The sequence below is a fragment of the Eriocheir sinensis genome, unplaced genomic scaffold, assembly GCF_024679095.1.
Source record: "Eriocheir sinensis breed Jianghai 21 unplaced genomic scaffold, ASM2467909v1 Scaffold1290, whole genome shotgun sequence".
Lineage (NCBI taxonomy): Eukaryota > Metazoa > Arthropoda > Malacostraca > Decapoda > Varunidae > Eriocheir > Eriocheir sinensis.
In genome coordinates, this window is record NW_026110618.1 from 1 (window position 1) to 16,703 (window position 16,703).

Below are 16,703 nucleotides of genomic sequence, written 5' to 3' on the forward strand. Positions count from 1 at the left end.
ATTTCACGTAGTTATAACAAATGCGACTTAAGAGTGGTGCCTAAAGTATAGCAAAATATACTGTTATGTTATGAAGAACAGCACTGAAGGTGGGAGCCAATTGGTGCTAGGAAACAATAGTTTGGTAGTGATAGATAAAACTATAGGCCTAAAACTGAAAATAAAGGGATGGGCAGTGAGAAACAGATGAGTCACTGAAGGGACAACAAGGCAGATGTTAGGAATGGTAACAAGTGATGGCAACAGAGTGATCAACAAATACGAAGTGGACAGGGCCTCTGGGGAGGGGCCGCTGAAACAAGTTGTCTGTATGGGTCAGAGGTGGCATGCTACCGGGAAGGAGACATCTCACACTTGGGAGAGGAACTGAATAATCTAGTTCGCATTTGGAGACCGGGGGACTCCTTGAAGCACAGCTGTAGATGCTAAAATAAGGACATTGGTGAAATACTTTTAGGGAAGGAATCAAAAGGAATATTTGGGTTCCAGTTGGAAATTGAAAAGTTTAATGATGAAATATGAGCAAAAAAGTACTATAGAAAATTATAACAAAATTCACACGGAGGAAGGAGCTAGAAATATGAAAAAGAATAAAACTCGACAGATGAGACATAAAGAAGGAAATATACCAACAGAGATGACATGGAATGTAAGAAACTGGGGAAGCAACTGACATACTCTCTTAAACAAGACCAAGCCCTGCAGAAGTACATGGGAGGGACAGGGAGGAGAAAAAACAGAATTGTAGCTGTAGAGTAGGAGAGAAAGAGAATGTGGCACATCTATAATTGTGTAATGTAACAAATCTGAGTCAGGGGGAAGGGTAATAGCTTCCGTAGTGACAGCCATAGGCAAAGAGGAGTGGAGCAAGGAGTTAGTAGGAATTTGTACAGTGTAAGGCCAATATGGGAGCAGGGAATAAAAGGATAAAATTGTTAAACTAAAATATTATTGTTTTTAACACAAGAAGTTGTGAGGAAGATGGGTCAATTTGTTCAGTGCAAGGGCTATATAGAGGCTGTGAAGAAACAGACAAAAATTGTTAACTTTAAAACAGGGTTGGCGGTTTAAACCAAACGTTTTAAACCAAATGGTTTAAACCATGGTTTAAGCCAAAAAAAAAACAGTGGTTTAAACCAACTAATAAAACCATTTTTTTTCTTTTGTGTGTATCTTTGTTAGTTTCATCAGTATTGTGGTTTTAACTATATGTAAGATTTTAATTATGTACAGCAGGGTTGGCGGTTTAAACCAGGGGTGTCAAACTCAAAACCCTTCGAGGGCCAATTCATACTCTGAAGTGCCGTCATGGGGGCCAACAAGGGTAGAAAATACATTGACAAGATTGAAGTTACCGTGATACCGCGGGCCATTTATGACTATCCCGCGGGCCATGAGTTTGACACCCCTGGTTTAAACCAAAAACCCATCAATAAAACCAGTGTTTTTTTTCTTCTTTTTTTAGTTTCATCAGGTATTGTGGCTTTAATTATATGTGGTTTTAATTTTTGTTTATTATGCACAGTCATTTTACTAACACCAGGGGCCGGATTCATCAAACCATTTACCAGACCTCTGTTTGGTAAGTTTCGCGGTATCTCCGCCCACCCGGTAAATCGGTATTCATCAACCACTTACCGCACCTCTGGTAAGGCCAAAAGTTACCACGGCTCCGAGCACTCGTAACTGAGTTACCGGAGGCGTGGTAAGTGGGTAAATACTGCCGCCTCAGGTTTATTTTCCCGTGTGACTGCTTGTATCGGCGGTTCCTGAACATGACAATGCAATTGCAATAATCTCGGTAGTTGCAGGAGTATGAAAACGTATAATAGTGACGGAAATAAGTGGAGAGAGACGTGGAAAAGACGAAGTGAGTGACACGTAGCCGCATCGGCGATGAGTTATCCTCAGTTTTCACTCTCTACTTATCGTGTTCCATGGTTTTATACGCAAATATTCGACTGACATGCTTAGTAGTGAATGGAAGTGACAAACATGAGTGAGTACAGCCGTGTAAATACCGCTGAGTAAATCAAAATGAACTGCACATTAGCGGGTCAGCTGGCAGCTCTGCACGAATCAAAAGTGGTGTTTTTTTTTACTTAAATTTCCATGATTTTGATCTGCAACGTTAAAGACTCAAAGCAAATAGTTAGCATATGAAAAGAAATGCAGTTCATAAGACTTGTGGGAAGAGTGCACTTGGAACTCTGTTGATGAAGAGTAATCAGTCAAATCATGGGACTATTCTTATTACCTGTTGTTGTTTAGCAGTATGTCTCACAGTCATATTCATTGATTATTGTAATTGTGTTTTGAAATATTTAGATGTCTAGCTGGACATAATTAGTGTCAGAGGAGATACCATGATCATGAAGGCAGTTTTTCCAGCTATAATTATAATCAGCCCCTCAAGCCTCACATTATTCTCGGCCACCCTTGGACTTTGGTTGTTCAGATGTTAGTCGACATAGCTCTACATACTGAGTTCTTCCTTGCGTGTAAACAAATATTAACAAATGTGTGGAAATCATTCACTTCATTTACACATCCAATATTTCCAATAGATTAATAAAATAATGGTCAAAGCACATGAGTGATGTATTATTTATTGAAATTTTTTTTAGGGGGGGGAGTGTTCTGTGTCCCTCTAACAAATGTTATTGATATGCTGGTAAAATGATATTTAACAAAGTAATAATGGAGGGAGAATTTGGAATGCAGGGGCCAAGGGGTAAAGTAATGCTGGTGATAATTATATTTTCAGCTGTTAGTTTTATCGGATAATATTAGGTTAGTTTGGGTTTTCAGGACTCCTGACCCAAGCAAAATATAATGCACTGTGGTGTTTATCACCTATGGACTATGTTGATTTTGCCAAGTTGGAAACAATTTTGTAAAACATTTTACCAGAATGTCAGTAGGAATTAGGGAGCAAGAGACCTGTTGCTTGACAAGCTACCGTGACATTTCATCCGAAGAAATGGAGACACTGTTTTAGATCTGGATGGAACGTTTGATAATAAATAGTTATTTACTTAGGTTCTATATAATTATATTAGCTGATCACTGGACTTTTTTAAGTAACTGGAACAAAAAGAATCCAATTCTAGCATATGAGATTATTACCCTATATAAATTATTTTTTTGAAGGTGAAATGGCGCTGCTCTGGGCACTGGAACATGACAGGCTACGACGGGAAAGAGTTTTCAGAGACCGTCTCAATCCTTTAGAGGTCAGCGATGATCTCCTCCTACACTATTATCGGCTGCCCCGCCATGAAATCCTTCAGCTGTGTGAGGAGATTGGACCACATATCCACAGGCCCACAAGTAGGACAAGAGCAATTCCAATCCACACACACATCTTGGTTGCCCTGCGTTTTTTTGCCAGTGGGACATTTCAGAATGTGGTGGGTGATGTAAGTAAGTGATGTAAGTAAAACTTAGATGTTAAAAGACAGTGGTGCTGGACGGAGTGGTTGGCCATGTTGGTGGTGCTGGGTGTGGAGGTCTGCTGGATGGTCCTAAGGGAGGGGCTGAGGAGGCATCTGTGGAGGGATCCTTTAAGGTGCAGTGGCTGTTCATCCTCGCTTTTGGGCTGGACGATAAATGGGTACCTGAGGAAGATTGGGGAAGGTAAACTGATGTAAACTGGATGTCACCCTAGCACAATGCCTTGGAAGTAATGGGATCTTTTTCACCGCAGGCTCAATGTGCTGTAAATGAACTTTGAGGCCACACGCAGCTACAGCGTGTGGTCCCATTGTAGATAATAGTGTCTTAATACTACCCTCTTGAAAGAGCTTAAGTAGTAGACAGGAAGATATACAAACAGAAAAAGGCTGTTCCAGAATTCACCAGCTTAAGGGATGAAAGCATTAAGGAGCTGGTTAACTTTCCCTTAACAAAAACAACCACTGCAAAGATGATGTTAGATGAAAAATTAGTTTATATTCTGATCCTTGCAGGTGATTCTGGTTATCCTCTAGAGCCCTTCCTAATGACACCAGTGAGCCAACCAACAACTGATGCTCATCGTGCCTATAACCGCAGCCACTCTAGGACACGTGTTGTGGTGGAACAGACTTTTGGGGTATTAAAATCTCGGTTCCGTTGCTTGCATGGGTCAGGTGGCAGCCTTCAGTATGACCCAGTCAAGTGCCAAAATTGCAATTGCATGTATGCTATTGCATAATATTTGTATCAGTAGAAGAATTCAATTAAATGAGCCTTTAGTACAAGAGATTGAAAACATGGAAAATGATGCCTACAGAGGAAATGAAGTCACAGGGCAGGCTCGACGAAGGGGTCTGATTGACAATGTCTTTTCATAGACAGTGTTGTTGGTTGGAATGTGCATGTATGCTATTGCATAATATTTGTGTCAGTAGAAGAATTCAATTAAATGAACCTTTACTAGAGATTGAAAACATGGAAAATGATGCCTACAGGGGAAATGAAGACACAGGGCAGGCTCGACGAAGGGGTTTGATTGATAATCTCTTTTCATAGACAGTGTTGTTGGTTGGTTCCTGTGTCTTCATTTCCCCTGTAGGCATCATTTTCCATGTTTTCAATCTCTTTTACTAAAGGCTCATTTAATTGAATTCTTCTACTGACACAAATGTTATGCAATATCATACATGCATACTTTGTCTTTGCATAACTTGTTTGGTGATGGTATGTAAGGTACTAATATGCAGGTATCATGTATACTGAGGTGTATGTAATATATGGTGCAATTGCTGCTCTGTTTAGTGTCACAATGTTTGGACAAGGTCAGGTTGTTTAGGGTGGAGACAGCGTGATGTATGTTGCTGATGACAACACCACCGCCCTGACAGCCACCAGTGACAGCGTGATGTATGTTGCTGATGACAACACCACCGCCCTGACAGCCACCAGTGACAGCGTGATGTATGTTGCTGATGACAACACCACCGCCCTGACAGCCACCAGTGACAGCGTGATGTATGTTGCTGATGACAACACCACCGCCCTGACAGCCACCAGTGACAGCGTGATGTATGTTGCTGATGACAACACCACCGCCCTGACAGCCACCACTGAGACAGAAGAACAAAAAGGTAGACTGACGTGGCAGGGTTTCTGTTTTGGGTGCTCAGGATTTGTGGTGACTCCTCACTCATGTCACTGAAACTGTATATACATGTAAGTTTGTATATTATAATTCTAACCTACATGTACCTAAAAGACAGTTAAAAATATATTATACAAACTTGCATGTATATACATCTCAGTGAAAAGTGTGAGTCGCCACAAAGCCCAAGCACTTAAAACAGAAGCCCTGCCATCTCAAGACACCTGGTTTGTTCTTCTCTCGCTGGTGGCTCTCAGGGCGGTGGTGTCGTCATCAGCAACATTTCTCATGCTGTGGTGGCGTTGCTGTCAGCAATGTTCCTCATGCTGTCTCCTCACCCAAAACAACCTGACCTCAACTAAACATTCTGACACTATATAGAACAGCAATTGCACCATACATCCTGCACACACACACACACACACACACACACACACACACACACACCTGTGGATCCTGTGGAGTGTAGTTGCAGGCACCACTCTATGTGGTGCCCGTGGCCACGCTGATGCGCCGCCACTCAAAACAGCCCGTCCGCCCGTCTCTGCGCCAGCTGATCTATGATGCTGTTGCTAGAGGCTCGGAGGTAGTAGTGCGGCAGCTTGGGCTCGTCGGGAATAGTCCCGAGAAATGAGTCGAGTTGGCGTTTAAATTTTTTCTACATTTTGGACCTCTGAGTTCCGAAGATATTTAGGTAACTCGTTGAAGAGCCGAGGTCCTCTTGTCGCGAAGCTGTTCTCTTTTAGAGTCTTGATCCGTGTGCCTGCTCTGGGGTGCAATGGTGGTATATGGCAAAATCTTCCCAGTCGTTCGTGAATGTAAAAAAGTACACCTATGTTATTAACTGTGTTACCAATAAGAATCTTGTATATGTATATTATGATATATCTCTCCCTCCGTCTTTCTAGTGAGTAGAGATTGAGTGACTTCAATCTTTCCCAATAATTTAGCTTTCGACAATCAATAATTTTGCTGGTAAATGACCTCTGCACTGCTTCTAGCTGTTGCTTCTCTCCGACCTTCCACGGGCTCCACAGCTGACAAGAGTACTCCAACAAGGGAACAATGAGTGACTTGTAGAGTGTCATCATCGGGAATTTGTCACGTGTCTGGAAGGTGCGCAGGACCCATCCTGATTGACACACACACACACACACACACACACACACACACACACACACACACACACACACACACACGAAAGTTAGAAAAGATAGATAAGAGTAAATGTTTAAGAGTGATGTATACAAATGTAGATGGATTAATAACTAGTAAATTGGAACTGCAAGATTTCATAAAGGAGAAAGAACCAATGATCGTATGCTTAACGGAAACAAAACTGAACGAAGCTATTAAATTAGAGATAAATAAAAACTATGATATATGGAGGAAAGATAGAATGGGCAAAGGGGGAGGTGGAGTGATGATAATGACAAAAAAGGAGTTAACAGTGAAAGTGGTAGAATACGGTGAAGGTAAAGCTGAAATTGCGAAAGTAAATGTGGAAACCAAAAACAAGGAAAGGTTGGCAATTATAACCGCATATGTACCACCTAGAACAAACTCTTGGTGTAAGGAAGAGCACGACACTATGATCAATGACACTATACGGAGTTTAAGCAAAATGCTAAAGGAAGACAAAAAAGTTATGCTAGTTGGTGACTTCAATTGTAAAGAGATTGACTGGGAGACATTCGAGAGTAATAGTGGAGATAACGCATGGGGAGATAGATTCCTAAGATTGATGATGGAGAATCTTATGATACAAAGAGTGAATGAACATACAAGATATAGAAGTGACGATGAACCGGCAAGACTGGACCTAGTACTAACAAAAGGAATATACATCAAGGATGAACTAAGGTATGGATGTCCACTGGGCAAGAGTGATCATGTAACCATAGAGATTGATACAGAAGAGGAGGTTACTAAAGAGGACGAATCCTACAAATCAAACAGGCTAAACTATATTAAGACAGACATGGAAAACCTTCGGAAGTTTTACAAGAAAGTGGAATGGGATGAGTTACTGAGAAAAAATAAAGTACAAGAAAAGTATGATATCTTTATGGAAGCCTATAACACTGGTGTCAAAAAATATGTACCCGTATATAGACCCAAAGTTAAGGGTAGGAAGGACTGGTTTAATGCCAAATGTGCAAACGCAAAAGAAAAAAGGGACAAAGCATGGAAAAGACTAAAAAGAAGGAAGAATCAAAGAAACAAAGAAGACTTCAGAATGGCGAGAAATGAATATGTGAAAATAAGGAAAGAAGAAGAAAAGGGATATGAGAAGGATATTGTGGAAAAATGCAAAGAACAGCCCAAGTTGTTTTACAGATTTATAAATGGGAAGACTAAACCGAAAGAAACAATAGAAAGACTGAGAGACGGGAATGTGGAAGTCAATGACCCTAAAGGTATGGCAGAGTTATTAAATAGAAAATTCCAGCAAGTCTTTACCAAAGAAACAATCTTTATTGCGCCACAAGAGAATAAAATAGAAGTTCATATGGAAGAGATTATGGTAAACAAAGAAGAGATCCATAAATTACTGGGAGAACTAGAAGAGGGAAAAGCAGTAGGACCGGATGGAGTTTCTGGGTATATTTTAAAAAAATGTAGAGATGAATTAATTGTTCCAATATACGACATCATTAGATGCTCAGTAGCAACAGGTACAGTGCCCAATGAGTGGAGAAGGGCTGAAGTGGTCCCCATATATAAAAGTGGAAGGAAAGATGAACCTTCAAACTACAGACCCATATCCCTGACAAGTGTTTTGTGCAAAATATGTGAGAAAATAATAAAGAAGCAGTGGACTAAATTTCTAGAAGAGCATAAGTTAATTACCAGCAAACAATATGGATTTCAAAAGGGCCGATCATGTGTTACAAACTTACTCAGTTTTTACTCAAGAGTGACAGACAGAACTCAGGAAAGGGATGGATGGGTTGATTGTATTTATCTAGATTTGAAAAAGGCCTTTGACAAAGTTCCACATACAAGACTATTATGGAAACTGGAAAATAAAGGAGGATTGAAAGGAAATATGAAAAAATGGATGGCAAGCTACCTAATGGGAAGGGAGATGAGAACTGTGGTCAAGGACATAAAATCAGAATGGAGAAATGTAGAAAGTGGAGTACCACAGGGTTCAGTATTAGCACCGATAATCTTCCTGGCATATGTAAATGACATGGCTGTAGGAGTTAATAGCTACATAAACCTGTTTGCTGACGACGCTAAATTACAAAAACATATAAGAAACAAAGAAGATTGTGAAATATTGCAAGAAGACCTATACAAAATTTGGAAATGGAGTATGGATTGGGAGATGGAATTTAATGTGAAAAAATGTCATGTTATGGAAATGGGTAAAAGTGAAACAAGACCAATCTGGATATACAAAATGGGAAATGGTGAAACATTAAAAAAAGTGCATGAAGAGAGAGACCTGGGAGTAGTGATGAGGGATGATAATCAACCAGAGAGTCATATAAATCGGATCTTTAGAGACACATATAACTTGGTGAGAAATATTGGAGTAGCATTTAGCTACATGGACAAGGACATGATGAGAAGGCTAATCACTACCATGATTAGACCAAAATTAGAATATGCAGAGGTAGTGTGGTCCCCCCATAAGAAGAAGCATATAAAGAAACTAGAAAGAATACAGAGGATGGCATCAAAAATGGCCCCAGAGTTGGAGGGATTAATATACGAGGAAAGATTAAAGGAAATGAACTTAACAACACTGGAACAAAGAAGAGAAAGGGGAGACCTAATCCAAATTTATAAATTATTAAACAAAATAGATGAAGTAGATAATGAAGAACTGCTACTAACAGAAGGAAACATAAGCAGAAATACAAGAGGACACAGTAAAAAATTGAGAAAGGGGAGATGCTTGAGAGACACAAAGAAGTATAGCTTCCCGCAAAGAAATGTAGAGGTTTGGAACAGTCTGAGCGAGGATATAGTATCAGCGAGGAGTGTGCAAAGCTTTAAAGATAAGTTGGATAAATGCAGACACGGAGACGGGACCACACGAGCATAATGCCCAGGCCCTGTAAAACTACAACTAGGTAAATACAACTAGGTAAATACACACACACACACACACACACACACACACACACACACACACACACACACAGATAGATAGATAGATAGATAATAGATAGATAGATAGATAGATAGATAGATTATAGATGATACCTGTACATTAGGGCAACACCTAGACTTAATTTACACCTCGCCTGAGTCTTCTGTCTCTTGTACCCACGGCTTGGCACCTTTGGCGTTTCTATGTATTTTTTTGTAATGTTTTTCATTTTAACATTTCTTCTAAGTCACTTTAAATTATACAAACTACAAATTCATACCACTGCGATTTTCGGATGATTGGACTTTTACTGTATTGGTGTCTTTTTGCATACGTATGTGTGCAAAATAATTGCTGCATTAACAAAAGGAAAGACTTTTTTATTCAAAAGGAATATTAATACTTGAGAAATGGAAGGGCAGACACTTTGACTGATTGATTTAGAATGTTTTTATACCTATAGTACATTCACTTCAGCTGTGAATCCACAATGGCTGGAAATATTGATAAAAAATTAAAGTATATATTATCATTAAATGTTGTTCTCTGACTTCTACTCACCGTAATTATTAACAATTGAGGACGGAAAATTGTGTTAATAGTTGTGGAATCACTGCTTATTCCAATGTTATCAACAAAATAAACTTATCTATATCAGATGAGCTAAGTAAAGGAATACTAATAATTCTTGATTATAGAATAGTGTTTTGGAGTCAAAATTGTCAGATACCCTCCCTGCCAACAGCCAGTCAGCAGTGTCTTAATATACTAAGGTAAGATCTAGGGATCCACCTTAACAGAATGGATTATGGTATAATTCATGTTATGCTACAAAGGCAAAATAAAAAAAAGGTTAACTATGTTTTGTTTCTAACTAAAGAAACCCATTTAATAAAAACCTACCTAATTGGACCTGTCACCTTATTTTGACAAGGTAACTGCAATTTTTTCCAAGGCTGCAGCTACCTTGTCCATAGTACCACTCAGCCTCCTCACTTCAAGAAGGATATCTTCTTGAATTTCCACCATTTTTGGCCCAACTGGTGGATCAACCCTCTTGTGTCTTCTGGTGGAAGCGTGAGGTGCCGCTCCTACATCAGGGGGAGATTGAGTTTCTGGGGCACGGTGGACAGGTGCCAATTCAGGGGCCAGCTGGTGAGTAGGAGTAGGGCGGGGATGGTGAGGAGGGGGCTGTGATGGGCCTTGCAGAAGTGCGGGTGTCATAGAATCCTCCGAAAGGAAGATTCTACACACTTCTGTGTCTGCAGCAGCTGTACGTAAAAAATCATGATGATAAGAGTAATTCAACATGGTATGATATCTTATTTTGTGCTTTGATTATGAGTAGCGAGGAATTTTAGGAAAACCTAAACAAATATGTCTGCTCAACTTAAGATATATATGTTCAGACCACACAGACTATGCAGAATGGTGGTCTCTCCTTAAACCCAATTGAAACTATGTAAAAGCTTTGCAATTTCTGCCTTAGCAAACATGAAGGTGAAAAGGTCAAGTTGAGTGTTAAATCAGTTGTGTTGCACTGAAGCACTGAAGGTGGAAGTTTATTTCATAATTAAGTTTCTCTGGAAATCAAGAGTTAGTGGGCAAAGCAATAAAATAACATAACATATACCAAATAAAACAAATGAATGTGTAAAAAAATCAAGATAAACAACAAAAGTTATGGGAAATTGAACCCATGCCTTTAGAGCAACTGATGAGTGGGGTCACTTTTCCTTAATACGGAGTCCACAGTGTGGGGCTGGGGTGTTACGGCAAGTGCCGCAGAAGTGGCCCCTGGCATAGTGACTTTTTAGCTCATCACTGGCTCAGTTGGGTTGCTGCCCTGCTGACTACTATTATGAAGGCCTGAGTTCAATTCCCAGCACTTAATGACAAACATTTCAAGATTTTTCACTACATTATTGAATTTTTTTATGGTGAAATATATCAAGTTAGTGGCACTTGTCATAAAGACTAATGTTACGTAGGTTACCAAATACAAAGATTACCATGAAGTACATTTCATAACATAATTTACCTGCAGACACAGAAGGTGTTGGACGAGGATCTGATTCTAAACCAGATCCCACACCCGCTACAACTGCAGGGTCCAGCACCTGCGCCATGGCCTCCTCAGCATCGGTGAGGGTGTCTGTTTGGACAGAGCCGCCACCTGTACAATTTTGTAAAAAATTAGTACATGGCAATGCAGTTATGCTTAAACTTATTCTGAATCATTACCTGAATAACTACCCCAACACTGTTATACCTGTCTTTGCCAAAATAGACAGCTATTTCCACCAAAGTGCCGCAAAAGTGGCCCCTGGCATAGTGACGGCACTAACTTATCACTGCTAAAATATTAACTTATTACCTCTTTATGCATTATTCTAATATTTGAAAAACAATAATTAGTGATATAAACAGTTATCTGTGTTTGTTAACATATAAACCCTATAAGTTAGATGTTTTTAATAGAGGGATGAGGGACTGCAAAGACAGCGATGAAAACCATCATGACCCATGATAGAATTAATGTCTAGAGACGATAGTCTTTGCCTTACCACTTCAAAGGAAATAGTTATGTTAGTGACAGAAGAGTCAGACAGTTGATAGGAGAAAGGGGTATTTAATTCATGAGTAATATAAACAAGAAAACTTTCTAGTGAATGTCTGCCATTACTCACATTCAGCGGTTGCATAACCTTTAGCTAGTCTAAGAGGACCCACAGAATGAGTGCTAAGTTTTTTATTCTAATATAATGATTAAAGGATTTTGGGGAACTTTTCATCTTATTGATGAGGGATCTATCAAGGGCCAACTGAAAATACAAAAAGTAGTTTCAGTACCTGTCCTTAAGGTACTTGAAATGTTCCAAGGCAAGGACGACTTGTTGAGAGCTTCAGTCTAGATAATGTGGCATAACACAGCTGTTGCAGATTTCATAATCAATCACTATCATGCCATAAGAAGCTAATTATGTTGAATTTACCACTATACCATTCATATTTAGCGAATTAGAGCTAACTTCCCTACTGACTGGTCTGGAAATATTACTGGAAGATTAGCAGACAGTGACCAAATTTGGGAAAATTGCCCAATATATCTAGGTACATCTACTCTAGCCCCATCCAAATCCAGTATGTTACAAGATGAAACATGGTCGGGGCAGAGATCCACCAGTGAAGACCCTAAGAAGTGAAGCAGTCCACAAATTGTTCATGAAGTGGAGTATTTTCTTACTGACAGGTGTTCTCTCTGGTACCAAGGAATTAGAGGTAAAGTCACCCATGATGGCTACTTCTATTGAAGGACATAAATAATATAAAAAATCACATTAAATTTGAGTTATCAGAAAAGCTACAAAGAGGAAAATATACTATTATTATATACAGATTAAATTCAATGAAATGTATAACACAAACATTATTGCAGTTAACTTCAACAAAGTTAATAAGTTTGTTAACACCGAGACACTCCAATATGCCTCCCAATGTTGCCAGGAACATCAGAACGAGCTTTGTTGTATAGCATAATATACAAATGAATCAGGAACATCAGATAATAAAAGTTAATAAGGTAATAAGGAACCAAATTTCAAAAATGTGAAATCTATTACAGGCTGGAGAACTGTTCCTCCATGACTGTTCACTGCTTTTTAGAACACTACAGAAGATATATTCTCACCTGTGCTAGTCGCCTCACGTCTTAATTCTCCCAACTTCTTCTTAGTGTGGCGCTTGAAGTCGGAGAACTTCATGCGCACCTCCTCCACGCTGCGCCCAACTCCACTCACGGCGTTGACCTCCTCCACCACAGCTTCCCAAGCTCGTTGCTTGGCTGCAGCGGTGACGCAAGAGGACAGAGGCCCTGTGATGGTTTCCCATCTTTGCCTCACCCCTGTGATGAGGGCTAAAATTTCCTCGTTTGAGAAATTGGGCCGCCTTCTTTCACAGCTGACGCCATGTTTTGAAAGTGAGGCGCTTCTGGCGTTAGCGTCGCCGAACCTTCATCATTATTATCCATATGCAACAGAATGCTCACCAAATGACGGAAACTATGGAGGTAACATACAGAAACGTGCAGAATATTGTATAAGCGATTATATTTTTATTTCAAAGATAAATATACAAGTAATGTGCTTTCATTCATAAAAAACACATCTTATTGAGGGATTACAACGCTAATTATTTGTTTTAAGGCAGTATTTACCTCTGTACAATACACATGTCTTGATTTTGAAGTCTGTGCATTAGTAAACAAACGACACGTGAAAGCCCAAATACATTATGAAAGGTCGCACGTGATTGGCTATCCAGCCCAACCAATCGTTGCTAGGGTGCGAGTTACCGGAGCGTTACCATGCCGTTGATGAATCCCGTGGTTGAAAGATGCCGCAGCTCTGGTAGCGCTCCGGTAAATGCGAGAGATACCAGAGGCGTGGTTGGTAAGATTGATGAATCCGGGCCCAGGATGAAAACGTCAGTTGGTAAACTCAAATCTCTATTCAAATGCTGTAACTTTAAAGTAACTGAAAACGTAATTTTGGTACATTATATATATATATATATATATATATATATATATATATATATATATATATATATATATATATATATATATATATATATATATATATATATATATATATATATATATATATATATATATATATATATATATATATATATATATATATATATATATATATATATATATATATATATATATATATATATATATACACACACACACACACACACACACAGACACACACACACACATATATATATATATATATATATATATATATATATATATATATATATATATATATATATATATATATATATATATAATGGTAGACACACGCACACGTTGCATTATTTCAACACTTTTAAGACTTGCACATCTTTCAAATGCGTATTATCTTAGCCTTTTCTTGGGAGTTACAAGCCAAGACCCCTTACATAGGATCCGTTTTCGCTCGAAACTTGTGCGTCCCTCACAGCGGCCTCCCTCACTCTGGCTTAGTTAAAACACAATTTTGGTCTTTCATATCTTGTTTCCAATTAAGCACTGTCCAGTCTCTCCACATTCCACACCATCGCATGGACCATGGGGTCTGTGTGGTCTGATTTTCTATGTAATTTTATTTTAAAAATAATTTCTCTCTCTCTCTCTCTCTCTCTCTTTTCTACAACTGTTTTTGTAGCATGCTATTGGAAAATTAGAAGAGGTCTTTCATGTTTTACTACTCTTTAACATTGCAAATAAAAAGCATGTTAGAGAAGCTGCATTTTGCCTCTTTTACAGATTGTATGAAGATCAAATGAAGATATTGCTAAATCCGTCTCTAAATTTATCTATAATTCCTTTTCAAAATCATATATGTATATACGGATAGAATTACGCGTTCAGGAGGACGCGAGTTCAATCCCCGACCGGTGCCACCAAGCTGGGATTTTTCAGCCGTCGCCGAGTGGCTTAAAACTACCCACATGCTGTCCAGAAGACCACCTATCAACCCGGACTCTAGATTCTAGGATCAAAGATGAGCTCCGGAAGGGCAGCATGAGCCAGTGCAAGATGGCGCCACTATAAACACTGGGCTGGGCCGACCATCAGGACCCACCGGAAAGAAGCCTTGGACCGACCATCAGGATCCACCGGGAAGAAGCCTACCGGCGCAATAGGCCAGAACGTAAAAAAAAAAACAAAAAAAACTGCAAAAAATACTGGGGTTTAACCCCCCCCCCCCCCCCAAAAAAAAAAAACATGGTTTAAACCAAAAAAATACGTTTTTTTTAAACCACTGGTTTTTGACAACCCTGCTTTAAAGAAAGTGTTCTTAACTATTACAGGGTTGAGAAGAAATAGCACAGGTGCGTGAATGACGTGAAATGAGCATGTGCACTTTCAAAATGATTTTAGTGTAAAATGAATAAGGGAACCGTGCACAAGACAGTAGGAGTACCAACTATAATTGTGTGTTAAAGAAATAGGTATGGAATAGGTCAATTAAAGCAGTTGTAAGTGTGTACCATAAAATAAAGAGAAATCATAGGATAGGATTTGTGAACAAGAAATGTGAAATCTTAGATAGATTGGGTTGGCCAAGAAGATAGCAAATATTCTGAAAAGAATGTATGAAAACAAGAGCAAAATAGACCAGGAAACAAACACAGACAATGGTTGATGAGCAGGAGAGGTGCAGGGCAAGGATGCATGCTGTCACCAGCCTTAGTTAATTTATACACAGGGGAAGGGGCTGTCAGGATGAGACTAATGAATGCTGGAGTGAGTACTGGCTATGAAAATATATGTACTTTGTTATATGCAGATGATGTGAGAGTTATGAGTGAGTCGACATAAGATCTCCAAAGACTATTAAATGTGATAACTGAGTATGTTGAAGAGACTTTGGAGTGGGATTTAGCAACAAGGAAAGCAAAGTTAGTATGACAGTAAATAGGTCAGAGGATGTTAGAGATAAATCGCAGAGAACTGGCAAGAGTTATTTGGAGCAGAAGTGTAAGTACAAATACCTTAGGGTGTGGATGACCAGAGTTATTGTGAGAAGGCTAAAAATGAAACGATAAGAGATACTCCATAACGACTAAAAGCTGCCACAAAATAACCATAGGGAAAACTTTTTCAAAAACTGTCTGCTTGCCATCAATCTTATATGGAGCCAACATCGTAAATAAAATTGAAAAATTACAAATGAAAGAAAACATCATCATCATCATCATCATTTCATCAACGCCTGCTCCTAGGAGCTCCCACCAGGGGATGGCCACGGCAGAAGAGCTTCTATCTTTCTCTATCCAGACACTCCCTCCTTGCCTGCTGAAAGTTTCTCAAAGATCTTTCCCCCCTCTCCCAAACATGCTCTTGCACCCTATCCCTCCATTTCGCTGAAGGTCGTCCTCCAGCATTCCCTCCCTCTATCTCACTCACATACACCCTTCTGGTCATCTTACTCTCCTCCATTCGCTCCATGTGGCCAAACCACTTCAAGGTCTGTAGCTTCACTTCTTCCACCACTCCACACTTCTTCCCTTCACCCCTATGACACATTCCAAAATGCTCGTACACACTTTCATTACTCATTCCATCCATTCTTCTCACACCACAAGCACTCCTCAAATAACTCATTTCCACTGCCTGCACTCTAGACCTCTGACTTTCATTCCAGGCCCACGTTTCACTTGCATATGTGAGGGTTGGTACTATTACTGTATTGTATTATTGTATAGTCACTCCAAGTTTCGGTCAGGGAACTTGGCTGTCATACTATAGAAGTGATCCTATGAAGTATGATCAAAGAAAACACCACCTGTTGTCAAATACTGTGGCCCCAAACATGTACTGAGACAAGACTTTCTTGCCACTGGCGAGGTACAGAGTGTCTGCCGTACGTGTTTGTGGGTTGTGCCATACCCTTACTGTGAGCCTTGGTTCTGTAACTGGTGGCTGGT

At 39.5% G+C, this 16,703-nt stretch overlaps 1 long non-coding RNA gene across 1 annotated transcript; it reads right to left on the reverse strand.

Moving 5' to 3' along the window:
* Positions 1 to 3,474: 3,474 nt before the first annotated feature.
* On the reverse strand, positions 3,475 to 13,136 carry LOC126989761 (uncharacterized). The gene is made up of 4 exons (XR_007743673.1): positions 12,907 to 13,136; positions 11,257 to 11,391; positions 10,119 to 10,486; positions 3,475 to 3,620 (listed from the first exon to the last, which is right to left on the reverse strand). It is a non-coding gene; the product is annotated as an uncharacterized LOC126989761 (long non-coding RNA).
* Between the last annotated feature and the right edge of the window lie 3,567 nt (positions 13,137 to 16,703).